General features: G+C 48.6%; 2 pseudogenes; both read left to right on the top strand.

The window, feature by feature from the left end:
- The first annotated feature begins 2,052 nt into the window (after positions 1 to 2,052).
- On the top strand, positions 2,053 to 10,371 carry LOC136538553 (uncharacterized; annotated as a pseudogene).
- Positions 10,372 to 10,674: 303 nt separating this feature from the next.
- On the top strand, positions 10,675 to 12,693 carry LOC136536384 (plant-specific TFIIB-related protein 1-like; annotated as a pseudogene).
- Positions 12,694 to 13,427: the final 734 nt, after the last annotated feature.

The following is a 13,427-nucleotide window of genomic DNA, read 5'->3' as shown; positions in this document are numbered from 1 at the left end:
CGAGGAGCTGGTACCTTCCGGGGGCACGGGCCTCCGGCGCATGCAGCTACAGCTCCTCAAGCGCCTCGATGATCGTGACAAGGCTGGCGGAGTGGAGAGGTTGGACGGTGGCGGGAACTTGCACCAACTCTCCCTCCGTCGTAATGATGAAGCCCAGGTTCCTGAAGCGCACTTGTGCGCCCGAGACCCAGCTGACGCCATGACTAGCCATCCGAGGCCTTATGTGGACGTCGAGACGCGCAAAAAGCCCCTACCTGGCGTGCCAACTGTCGGTGTTTTTGGGCCACCGATGAGTAAATTTGTATTTGCGTGTTTGGCTCGGATGGTGTGCTCGGATGACACAAGGGTTTATACTGGTTCGGGCGGAACGTCTCTACGTCTAGTTTGCTGCTGCTCATGTTATCAACACTTGGTTTGCAGTAGGGGTTACAAATAGGTGAGAGACGGAGACGATCCCAAGTCTCTGGTGGAAGGGGTGAACGGGTGCTGAGAGCTCGTTTGCTGCTCAGCCGTGTGCTCGTGTCGTGCTCTTGTATTCTGATTTTGTACCCTTTCATGGGGGCACCCTGCTTCCCCTTTTATAGGCGAAGGGAAAGTGTGGGTTACAACGGAGGAAAAGGAGAACGTGAGAGAGAGAGAAGAAGAAGAAGAAGGCTTCCAGGGTTGCCGGGTCCTTTTTCTCCTCCATGTGGGTCCCGCTGATCCTATAGATGTCAACAGGGACGGCTCCACATCGCGGACTTGTTCATCACTGACGCCATGCGCAGGCGTCATCTACCGGTCATGGCGTTCCACTCCATCCCGGCGGACGTCGTGGTGAACTGACGTGCCTATCAGCGTCTGTACGAGGGTTAGGCAGAACAGCACCGGCACGCCCGACACTGTTCTTGATGTGAATCCCCAGGTATGGCCCATCATGGCCACGGGTTATATCGAGGCGTGTCAGTCTCTTTCCTGGTGTCAGAGTTTTGACCCAGGCCCATACACTTGGACCTGGAGTGGTTGGCGGCGGTACGGTCCCCGTCTGACGAGACGAAAACCACGTCCTTGGTGTCGGGCGAGACGGAGCCCGCACCCAAGGGGTCGGGTGAGACGGAGCCCGCGGCCTCGGGTGAGACGGAACCCGCACCCAAGGGGTCGGGCGAGACGAAGCCCGCGGCCTTGGGCGACACGGAGCCCGCACCCAAGGGGTCGGGTGATACGGAGCCAGCACCCAAGGGGTCGGGCGAGACGGAGCCCGCGGCCTCGAGGTCAGGCGAGACGGAGCCTACGGCCTTGGGCGAGACAGAACCCGCGTCTTTCGGATCGGACGAGACGGAGCCCGCACCCAATGGGTCGGGCGAGACGGAGCCCACGGCCTCGAGGTCAGGCGAGATGGAGCTCGCGGCCTTTAGGTCGGGCGAGACCTTTTAATACGTCTTGATCCATCCGGAGAAGTCAGCGTTGGCGCTAACTTCCTTGCTTTGGGTATCGCTACTATCGATACCCGACAGGGGTAACTAAACAGGCCCGTAGAAAGCCAAAGGGAGAGGTGAATTGTGTGAAGCCTCTTCTAATCTCTGAAAACAAATAAGGATGACACACTCAACAGGTCAACTGGTACACGTCAATATGATAGAGGCGCCAGCACATGTGTCTTCCTGTGACAATTACAGTTTTTGCCTAATCCGGCAGTCCAGCCCCGGCCACAAGTAGGCTTCTCTAATTTGACTGCCACACACACCTGGTTCTGGTTGCTTCCATTGTTTCCTCCTCAGCCTCCTGCCCTCCTCAGCTCAGCTGCGATTGCCATTGATTGCAAACCCATGTTAGATTTCTTGCTTGTCTCACTCTCAGGTTTGTTTCTGTGTGCCGTTTGCTGGCCTCTCTTGTTTGTTTGTGCTAGTGTTGCTTTGATCTCTTGTTGAGGAAGCAAGTAAACAGGGTGAAAGGAAATGTTCAAGACAATTTGCAATATTTTTTTATATTCATATATCTGGTTGGCTGTATGATGGGCCCTGCCTCCAATTTCTCCTTTTCTTCAGAATAGTTATCTCATTGTTCTTGTGCAGGGAATCATTTCTGGCTAGTGAGGCATCCATCTTCATGAATCAGCCGCCACCACATGTATATATGCTAATGAACTGGTCTCCTTTTCTGCTATTCTTGCACCTTTTGGCTCTTTTATTGTATATAAGACTGATTTTAGGAGAGGCTTCAATCTAGTCAATGGAAGGAACCTTATAGAAGAAATAATACGTACTTCTTAAGACATGCTTCTTAAGACATGGCTTTCTTTTATTTTAAGTTTAATTTCTTGATAAGATTTCTATGAGTTCTATTTTGCACATTTCTTATAACCTTTGCCGAAAGTTTAATTGTTCTGTAATCCTACATTTTTTATCACCTTAGCTAAAAAAACAGAAGTTTCCAGCTCTGTGAAGCTTCAAAGTATGGCAACATTAGCAACTCTGTTTTAATTGATGCAAAACCTTGAAATCGTTTGCTGAGCCTGAGATATATAATGGAATCTGCACTGTGTTAGTAATTTGTTTATAACAGAGGTTTCAGGCTCAACCATATCCTCAATTTTCATGTGTTTGCTTAACAATTGAGAGTTGAGATTTATGTGATAACATTATGACACATTAGCAATATGAATGATGCGATGAGGCAACTGCACATTTGTCAATTGTTGTTATGCATCCCCAGAACAGCACTGATGCATGTTGACATCATATTACTTGATTGCATTAAGTTTTAGAATCTAAATGTTTCTAACGTTTTTATATCTCTTGGATATATTTCTATAACCCTTAATGTGTTTTGTGGGAGAGCATGACAAATTGTATTTTTCTCTCTGTATGTGCAGATGTCTAGACCATCAATTATTATCAATCTTGTTTTGGGGTTGTTGTGGACCATTATCCACTTAGCAATCAGCTTTTTAAATTTATGGTCTCATCTGATTTATAGTCTAGAATGCTATTTTATTTCATCTGGGTTGTTGCGGAAGTATCAGAATCTTCATCTGGGTAGACTGAAGTACTTGGCTATTGTGGTAGATAGCAAAGAAGCTAAAAGTACTGCAAAGGTCAAGCAACTGCTATGCTGGCTCTCATCTATAGGTGTGAAGTATGTATGTCTCTACGACATCGATGGTAAGACAATGAGTTCAGCATTAGAGTTTACAGGGTATGGCTGTTTTCAGTCTGAAGTTCGTTTTACCATTCCTTCTCTGTAAAATAAATATGGCTTATTAGAAATCAAATGACTTCAGTAAACATTACTGGATTGTCATAATACCCGGACAGAACAAAACAAACTACCATTCCTGTTGCCCTTTACACATCATCATGTGATGTTTTAGTTGACAGGTGCACAAATTATCTTTTCTTTTGGGACCTGTAGACTGAATCTAGCATGTGCAAGATTATCTTACACTATTCTATGTTGCATCATAGGAGTCCTGAAGAAATCATTTGAACCTGATGTGAATGCTTCAAGAGATATTAATGCAGGAGAAGATTTTGTAAGCTGCACTGTTGAGCTTTCTGCTACTCCATTTTATATTAGGATCTTACTTTTGTGTATATCTCTACTGGTATGCTTGTTCATTTTTTTTCTTGTTTGTAAATGTTGGCCCCGTGGATCTTCGGAACGGGTGAGCCGACCACTCACCGGCGTTGCCGACCACACACTATGGCTAGAGGTAGAAGAAGATATTGAGAATAGCTCACACACACCCTTCTGCACAAGCACCAGCGTTGGCCGGAGCTCTCCGCTATAGCTCTGAACCAGAGCTCTGTAGTCTGAATGTGGCAACTGAACTGAGTATTCCATTGCCCTTTGGATGGAATATATACAACTCTAGTTGTACCTCTACTAGGTACATAGTTGTTAGCCAACTATCTACTCTTGAGTACAGGGTACACCAATTACCTACTCCTAAGATACAGGGTACACCAACTACCTACTCCTAAGATACAGAGTATACCAACTACTCCTAGCAGTAGAAAGCTTACCTCAGCCCACTACCAAGACATGGCTAATGTAATAGCTAATGTACTAGAGGTGGCCTATTGCTATACTGCTACAGCTACAGGGACTGATCGGTCAGAGCCACTCAGTCCCTAACTCCCAATAGGGAGTGGTCGGCCGAGCCGACCAGTCTCCAACCAAGGAAAAATGGGGAGCAGCAGATTATGTCTAACAATTCTTTCCCTAATCCTGCTGCTAGCCCGATGCCTTGACCTCATCCATGTCAATCATCTTCCTCGGCTCTATGAACCGCAGGCGTCCGAGTGACTTTGTGAGGATGCCAGCGAGCTGTCTGCCAGTCTCGACAAACTCGATGACGATCTGCCCTCCATCGATGCAGTCCCGGAGGAAGTGGAACTTGATGTCGATGTGCTTGCTCCGGTCATGGAGGACAGGGTTCTTGGCGAGGGCGATGGCTGGCTATTTATCCACCATCAGAGCTGGTGGGTGAGCTTCCTCGTCGGTCAGCTCGCCTAGCAGCCGACGCAACTAGACAGCCTGGCACACCGTCGTGGCCGCTGCGATGTACTCCGCCTCACACGTCGACGGCGCCATGATCTTTTGCTTCAGCGACTGCCAAGCAATGGGGGCCGCTCCAAAGAAGACTAGTACGTCGGAGGTGCTCCGTCGCCCATCAATGTCGCCCGCCATGTCCGCATCACTGAAAACAGTGAGCTCTGGCTCACCTTTCTTTGCCTTGGGGGTGCCTCACTGAACACCGTGAGCCGCAACCCACCCTTGCCGCCACTCTTGGGGAAGATGATCGTTGATCGAGCGTCCCCTTGATGTAGCGCAGCAACTTTTTCACTGCCGACCAGTGATCTTCGTGCGGGTCCTCCATGAAACGGCTGACATACCCAACCGCGAACGCAATGTCCGGTCAGGTATGAGTGAGGTAGCGCAGCCCACCGATGATACTCCGATAGCGCGTCACATCCACCTTCGCAGTAGTGTTGTGCTTGCTCAGCTTCAGTAGCTCCTCCATCGGAGTCGCACACGGCTTGCACTTCGCCATGCCGTCGTGCTCCAGCAGCTTCTCCGCGTAGGCGCGCTAATCCAGGGAGATGCTCTGCTTCCCCTGCCTCACCTCGATGCCGAGGTAGTAGGAGAGCGTGCCGAAATTGCTCATCTTGAAACGAGCCGCCATCTCACCCTTGAAACCATCGATGTCCTATGCTCGTGCTCCGGTGATGATTAAGTCATCCACGTACACGTCGATGACGAGCTCCTCCTTCCCCCATGGCCGCATGTAGAGCGCGTGCTCTGTAGCACAGCGAGTGAACCCAAGCTCGCCCAAGGTGGCGTCGAGCTTGGTGTTCCACGCCCGAGGGTCCTACCACAGCCCGTAGAGCGCCTTGCGTAGCTTGAGCACCATGTGCTAAGCTCCTTTGATGGCGAAGCCCGGAGCTTGCTTGACGAAGACCGTCTCTGCAAGCTCACCGTTGAGGAACACAGACTTGACATCGAGGTGGTGGACGCGTCAATCCTTCGCTGCTGCCATGGCCAACAGCAAGCGAATGGACTCCATTCGCGCCACCGGAGCAAAGACTTCCTCGAAGTCGATGCCCTCACGCTGCACGAAGCCGTGGGCGATGAGCCAAGCCTTGTACTTGACAATGCCGTCACGCTCGTCCTACTTCACCTTGTAGACCCATTTCAATCTGATTGGCCTGCAGCCCACTGGTGGATCTACCAGCTCCCATGTGTCATTGTCCTTGATTGCCTTCATCTCTTCCAACATCGCTCATCGCCAATTGGCGTCGCATTCAGCCACTGCGAATGTCGGTGGCTCCTCGGCACTAACAAGGAGCAGCTCTAGCTCATCGAGCAATCGACTTGCTAGGCCTGTGGCCCCTGCATTGCCGACGATGTTGTCCAGCCTGCAGAACCAGACCTCCTTGCCATCGTGGAAAGCATCCATGAATTCGCTGATGTCGCTTGGAGGGAAGGTGAACTCGATCGGTGGTCCCCTCGGCACTGCTGCTAAAGTGCTAGGCACCCCCTCTACAGTGCTCGGCACTCCTCCTAGAGTGCTCGGCACTGCTGCTGAAGTGCTCAGCACCCCCTCTGCAGTGCCCGGCACCCCTCCCGGAGTGCTCGGCACAGCCCTAGTAGTGCTCAGCTCTGTTACTGGAGTGGTCAGCACCTCCTCTCCAGCGTCTCCACCACCGTGGATGACCAAGTGCCCGACGACGAAGGTACTGGTGAAACTGTCGGCTTCCCCCATGCCTAGACTATCCCAGTCACAGGCCGTCTTCTCATCGAACACCACATCCCTAAAGATCACCACCTTGCCTCTCTTGGGATCATAAAGCCAATAGGCCTTGCTGCCCTCCGCGTAGCCTAGGAGCACCATCGGCATGCTCCTGTCTTTCAGCTTGCCAAGGTGAGGCTTGGTGTTCTTCACATGGCCGACGCAGCCAAATGTCCTAAGGAAGGACACATTTGGCTTGCGTCCATGCCAAGCCTCGAATGGCGTCTTGCCCTTCAAGGCCATGGTGGGCGCGCGGTTGAGGATAAACACCGCCGTGGTCACCGCCTCTCCCTAGAACTCCGCCGGCATCTTCTTAGCCTTCATTATGGATCGAGCCATGTCGACCACCGTCTGATTCCGCCGCTCCACCATGCCATTCTGTTGTGGCGAGTACGACGCGGTGTGGTGTCACACCATACCCTGATCTACGCAGTACGCAGCGAACTCCACCGAAGTGAATTCGCCGCCGCGATCAGTTCGCAGCACACGCAGCTTCTTGTCGCTCTCCACCTCCGTGCGCGCCTTGAACTTCTTGACCGCTTCCACTACCTCGGTCTTGCCGGTCAGAAGGTACAGCCACATGTATCGACTGCAGTCATCCACCAGCAAGATCAAGTACTTGCGCCCGCTGGGCCAGCGTGATCGGCCCACAGAGGTCACCATGGACCAGCTCGACGACCTCTACCGCACGGTACTTCATCGTCTTCGGGAACGGCAGCCTTCTTTGCTTTCCGTCCAGGCAGCTGTCACACAGCTCGCCTGCGTGATCGATGTGAGGCAGCCCGGTCACCATCTTCTCCTGCCGACCAAGAGCGTCGAAGCTGAGATGTCCATACCGAGCATGCCACAGCCATGACTCCTCCGTGTGTCGTGCAGCCAAGCAGATGGGCTACTCCACCTTTAGGTCGAGCAGGTACAGCCGGTTCCGAGACCTCTTCACCTTGGCAAGAAGCCGCTGCTCCCGGTCCTTGATCCTAAGGACATCGTCCTTGATCAGTACCTCGCTGCCACGCTCATCCAGCTGGCCAATGCTGATGATGCTAGAACGTAGCTGCGGGATGTAGTACACATCCGTCAGCGTGCGGTGCTCACCGTTCTGGCACCTGAAGATGATGGTGTTGCGCCCTCGGATTGCCACCCTTGAGCCGTCACTGAACTTCACCGTACCAATCACATCGTCGTCGAACTCAGAGAAGGCTACCTTGGAGCCTGTCATGTGGTTGCTAGGCGCAGGAGTCCAGGTACCACCGCTGCTCCTGCTCGCCACCCACACGTCCGAGGTGGACTTGGGCGCACAGTTCGTCATGGTTGACAGCCTTCAGAGCCTTCCTAGGACCTTCCACCACCATCACCTCTCCCTTCTCCTTGGCCTCAACGTTGTGCAGTGCACATAACGTCGCCATCAGGAGAGTGGCCTCATCATCATCATCAGCCTACGCCAGATGAGCCTCAGTCTTCTTCTCCTGCTTGTGATTTGGACACTCCTTTGCCCAATGGCCCGTTTCCTGCAGCGCCGACAGGCGTTGGGGTCGACCTTCTTCTTCTTCTCCGAAAAAGCCTTGCCACGTGGAGGAGGCTTCCCCGGACTTCTTCTCCTTTATTCCGGGTAGCCCACTCCTCCTCTGTCAGCAGCAGCTTGCCGCTGTCCAGTCGTTGCTGTCGCTGCTCTAGACGCTCGTCCACTGCCCGCAACCGACCAGTCACATCCTCAATGGTGAGGGTGGACAGATCCAGCATCATCTCTATGGAGAGAGCGATCTGGATGTACTTCGCCGGCACGGAGTGGAGGTACTTGGAGACCGCCTGTTCTTCGTCGATGGTGACGTCGTGGCTCCTTAGCTTGCTGATGAGCGTCTGCAGGCGGAGGGAGAAGTCCTCCACCGATTCACTATCCTTGAACTTGAGGTTGGCGTACTCCTGCTTCAGCAGCTGGGCCATCGCCTTCTTTACGCGGTCGGAACCGACGCGCATCGCCGCAATGGCCTCCCACACCTCCTTAGCAGAGCTCTTCGCCCCCAACGGCTCCCTATACTCTGCTGGCACAACAGCGAGGATAGCCTCCAACGCTGACATGTCGTCTTCTTCGTTGTCGGTGCCCTTGTCAATAGCATTCCAGAGCCATCGGGCTCTGAGCTTGACCTTCATGGTCACCGCCCACTCGCCATAGTTGGTGCGAGTCAGCGTCGGCCAACTGGTGCCGCTGACCTCCCGCACAGTGCGCACAACGACCTCCTGTCGTGGCTAGGTCGCCCAACTCTAAACCGTCCGTCATCGCCAGCGGTTAGTTCGGCGACAGCGCTTGTATGGCTCCGATACCACTTGTTGGCCCCCTGGATCTTCGGAACGGGTGAGCCGACCACTCACCGGCGTTGCCGACCACACACTATGGCTGGAGGTAGAAGAAGATATTGAGAACAGCTCACACACACACTTCTGCACAAGCACCAGCATTGGTCGGAGCTCTCCGCTATAGCTCTGAACCAGTGCCGCTCTGAACTAGAGCTCTGTAGTCTGAATGTGGCAACTGAACTGAGTATTCCATTGCTCTTTGGATGGAATATATACAACTCTAGCTGTACCTCTACTAGGTACATAGTTGCTGGCCAACTACCTACTCCTGAGTACAGGGTACACCAACTACCTACTCCTAAGGTACATGGTACACCAACTACCTACTCCTAAGGTACAGAGTATATCAACTATTCCTAGCAGTATAAAGCTTACCTCAGCCCACTACCAAGACATGGCTAATGTAATAGCTACCAACTAATGTACTAGAGGCGGCCTATTGCTATACTACTACAACTACAGGGACTGGTCGGTCAGAGCCGATCAGTCCCCAACTCCCAATAGGGAATGGTCGGCCGAGCCGACCAGTCTCCAACCAAGGAGAAATGGGGAGCAGCAGATTATGTCTAACAGTAAATATGTATCATAATTCATTGCAACATGTAGGGCATTGGTGTAAACATCAAAGATCTACACTGTAGCCAAAGGGAGATAGTGGTAGACTGTCTTTCTGGTTCTAATGGCAAGGAGGGTATTGCTAAAGCAGCCAGTTTACTTTGCTCAGCTTATTTCAATGGTGATACTCATGGAGATGGCAAAAAGGAAACCAACATTTACAGAAGCTGACATGGCTAGTGCGTTGAAAGCTGTAGGTATACTTGGCAAAGTCACCCTTTCCTGCATGCTCTATTTCATAAAATTATTATTTAGTTATTTATCATGCTTTAATTACTTTATCACCTAAGTTCTGGCTTCATCCATTAGGTTTTGGTGGACCAGAACCTGATCAACTTCTCATGTATGGTCGCGCTAGATGCCATTTAGGCTTTCCTTCATGGAGATTACGGTATACTGAAATTATGTAAGTTCTTTGTCAAGACATTAATATTCCTAACTGTGAAATTTTTATACAATAATCATCATTAAAATTCCGTCCTCTATCACCACAATTGACAAATCTCTAATATTTCTTGTTCCAGGTATACGGGGCCACTGAAATCAATGAAATATAGGGCCATCGTGAAAGCCTTATATAACTTCTCAAAGAAATACCAAAATTATGGTAAGCTTGGTTTTACATATTTGTAATCTACTATACTGAAATTAACCTTTAGTATTATGTATGATTTGATTTCAACATTTTTGCTTGTGCAATTTATCCTGGCTCTAAAGGGCGTGCCTTTTTTTCTTCTCATAGGAGTTCTAGCTCTGCCTCGGAGTGGCCTTTGTTATCATTTTTGCAGATAGGCTACACTAACTTGGGTTGCACATGCTTTGTAAACGTGCTGGCAACATTGATGAGTATGCTGTATGTTGTGAGAAATAAATATCTTAGGCCTTGATGTGTGGAAAAGAAATGATATACAACAGTGTCCCTGAATATGCTAGCACATTTTGATGCCTGATTAGTGATTAGGAATAAATATTTGCTCGTTTTGGCTGACTCCAAATCTTTTCCGTCTCAGGGAAATGATAGCTGACACTGGTTTAAGGAAGACCATTTGATCATGGAGGAACGAAACCTTGAAAGTTGAAACTACTGGACGGACAGTTATACTCTGTAGTCTGCACTCGCTCTCTTCTGCTGCTGAATACTGGAGTGCAGGAGTACTAACGTTAGACATAACCACTGACATCTACGTCGTATTTGCTTTGCTTGTAACAACTAACAAGATCAAAAGTGTGTGTCAATAGAACATACGGGATTACATCCCACTGTAAAAGTTCCACCCATAGCGATGAGCAATGAAAAAAATACAAGAACCTACCATCTCATTTATTATTTCCTATGCTATGGTTCCTAATGATTTATCTGGTTTTGTTGGATTACTACGGCACTGTCCATCTCTACCATTAAAAAGGAACGATGTTGGAAATGAATTAACCTGGGAATGGAGTTGGAAAAAATTCCAACGGAAGCATTTACCCATGTTCTGTTTGCTTTCAACTGGGAGAGCCTGGGACTGACCGCTGACCTGTGGTTGCTCATCTCAGTCGACAGCCTTCGCTCCGACCTCCTGATCGTCGACGTCGTCTCCATACAGGCATACACAGGTTCGACAGGGACATAGCTGACCACGCTTTCGAGCTCTTCAAGGATTGCTCGTCTGTGACCTGCCTCAGGAATCGGAGCGTCGAGGCGCTCGCGGCTGCAGGCCATCTCCATCTGCGAGGCGCAGCAGCCCTGGATGCTGCAGGTTTGTTTGTGATTCACACATGCACACTATGTGTTTGTTCTAATGCTCTAGTGCAGCAGAGATGTGTATGCCTAACTGCGAAAGCATAAGCATGCATTTCTTCAAACAGTTCGTATTTAGGATTGGTTATATGGATAATTATAGTTTTGGAAACAGAAATTTTGTTGTTTCACTAGATTTGATTTTCTTGGAGTTGGGTATTGTGTGAGTAAATTTGAATCAGCTAATGGTTTCAATTCCAAAAGATATGCTACTTTACAGCATATTGAAATAAGTCCACCAAAGTCACCAAGTCAATTAGTGTTAGATCACCCGAATTCAGTGTTCTTTTTAGCCATCATATGTACCATGATGTTATGCTTGCCATTAACATTGATGAAAAAAAATCTGACTTGGTTACCTCACTGTATGCAGACTGATGTTGTAGCTAATACTTACTAGGGTATCTTTAACCTCATTGGGAATACCTGAATTCATCCCAAACCATTTTAAAGATGCTTCATTGACAGGCAATGAACCAAATGTTTGTCAGCTCGGTTAAGTTGAATCTTTGTTACACAAACGCTTGGTGTAGTATGCATTTTCGTTTAATGCTATATGTCTGCATGCTACGGAGCTAAGAGATCTCAATGCTAGCAATCTTCCTCAGATATAGATAGCAGGAAAAACTTTAACAATACCTGGCAAATATCTGAAACTTGGTATACTATTCATGTCACACTAATTTTATCAATCACTACCGATTCACCTTCTGTCTTCGATGTGAATAGGAATTATCTACTGCTAGCAATCTTCCTCAAAAAGAGATAGGAAAATACATCAAACTACTTGCCGAATCTCTGAAACTGAGTCAACCACTTAACAGCAACTCAATAGCTGTTCATATGCGCCCCGATTTTGCAGCTTGCTCCAGCTGAATAAATCTGATCAGGTATCAGATGATCTGAAAAAACTGTTACTGAAGCATTATGCTGAAAATCAATATCTGCTTTAATATATTGTATGTTGACTCTTCAGGAACTTGCAGCTCATATTGGCGAGGCAGTTGTTAATAAGTGCTTACCCTTGCATGTCTTGAAGAGAAGCGCAAAACTGAGGCTGATATCTGTAAGGTTACGGGCCTCGCAGAGGTTGTGCTACGTCACTACGCAAAGTGTACAAAGAACTTTTGGGGAATTGGGATGATTTGCTCTCCCTTCCCCCTGACTATACACCTGCCACACCACCAGAGAAAGCTTTCCCCAGGACCAGCATTTACTCAGGGCGCTCAGCAAGTACCAAGGATCTGTATCAGGATAAGATATTCGAGTGTATTAAGCAAAAATGCCCTGAGCCTGGAGAGCCTGATCACATGGTCACTGTAAAAGAAGAGGAAGATAAGAAAACAAGCGCTCTTGGTCGTCCACCTGCAAAACCTGAGGCTCATGAGTTAGGCAAGGCGATCCGGCCACCGAATGCCCCTTTCTTGGTATCTCAAATCTGATGGAAACTAGCGTTCGTGGGTTCAACCTTAATGAGGTATCATGTACGATGGATTCTGATAGAACAGACATCGCAGTGAAGCTTTTACTGTGGCAGCTTAAGCAGGGGGCGCCTGCAAGTTGTCCATCATATTCAAGGCTTCGTTAGCAGCAGTTGGGCCTGGATCATGTAACTGCTCTCAAGGGGATTTTGGGAAAAGGAGTGTTGCGGGTGGTGGTGATAGTTGGGACAAAGAAGGGAAGTGAATAGTTGGTGGATGTGAGTTAGTTTGGCCACCTCTATTTCTCTATCATTCTGTATTTCTATATTTCTTTTGCCTCGTGGCGAGGCTGTGAAATGTCACTCCAGATGCATTACCTTTTGTAGTAATAAAATTTTAGAGACAATTCTCTGTGTGCCATTAAAAAAAAAGATCATAATGTCCTGTGCGCTCCTAGAAAAGTTCAGCGGTCTTCAGCGCCACTACTCTAACTTTTTTTTATCCTCCATGCCACTTCCGTCAGTTTGGGCTCTAACACCGTCAAACTTCAGGTGTGAAAAGACGAAAATATCCTTAAGTCTAAATATGTTATTAATTTTTTTTTGAGCATCTTAACGACTTGAAATGAAAAAATTTAAAACTAGAAAGTTGTAGATCTCGTCGAAATCTATAATTTTCATATAAAAATTATTTTCATTTAATTCCGAAAAAAAAATAATATATCAAATCATTTTTTTACGGAATTAAATGAAAATAATTTTTATATGAAAATTGTAGATCTCGACGAGATCTACAACTTTCTAGTTTTGAGTTTTTTCATTTCAAGTCGTTAAGATGCTTAAAAAAATAATAACATATTTAGACTTAAGGGTATTTTACTGACGGCGTTAGAGCCAGACTGGCGACCGGGAGACGGCCGGAGGGTCACCGGCGTCCGCCAGGGGGTCGACACCGGTGAGGGGATCTAGCCCGTCGTACTTCCCGT

This window comes from Miscanthus floridulus, chromosome 2, assembly GCF_019320115.1.
Source record: "Miscanthus floridulus cultivar M001 chromosome 2, ASM1932011v1, whole genome shotgun sequence".
In the NCBI taxonomy this organism is placed as follows: domain Eukaryota; kingdom Viridiplantae; phylum Streptophyta; class Magnoliopsida; order Poales; family Poaceae; genus Miscanthus; species Miscanthus floridulus.
This window is presented reverse-complemented; position numbering and strand designations above follow the sequence as displayed.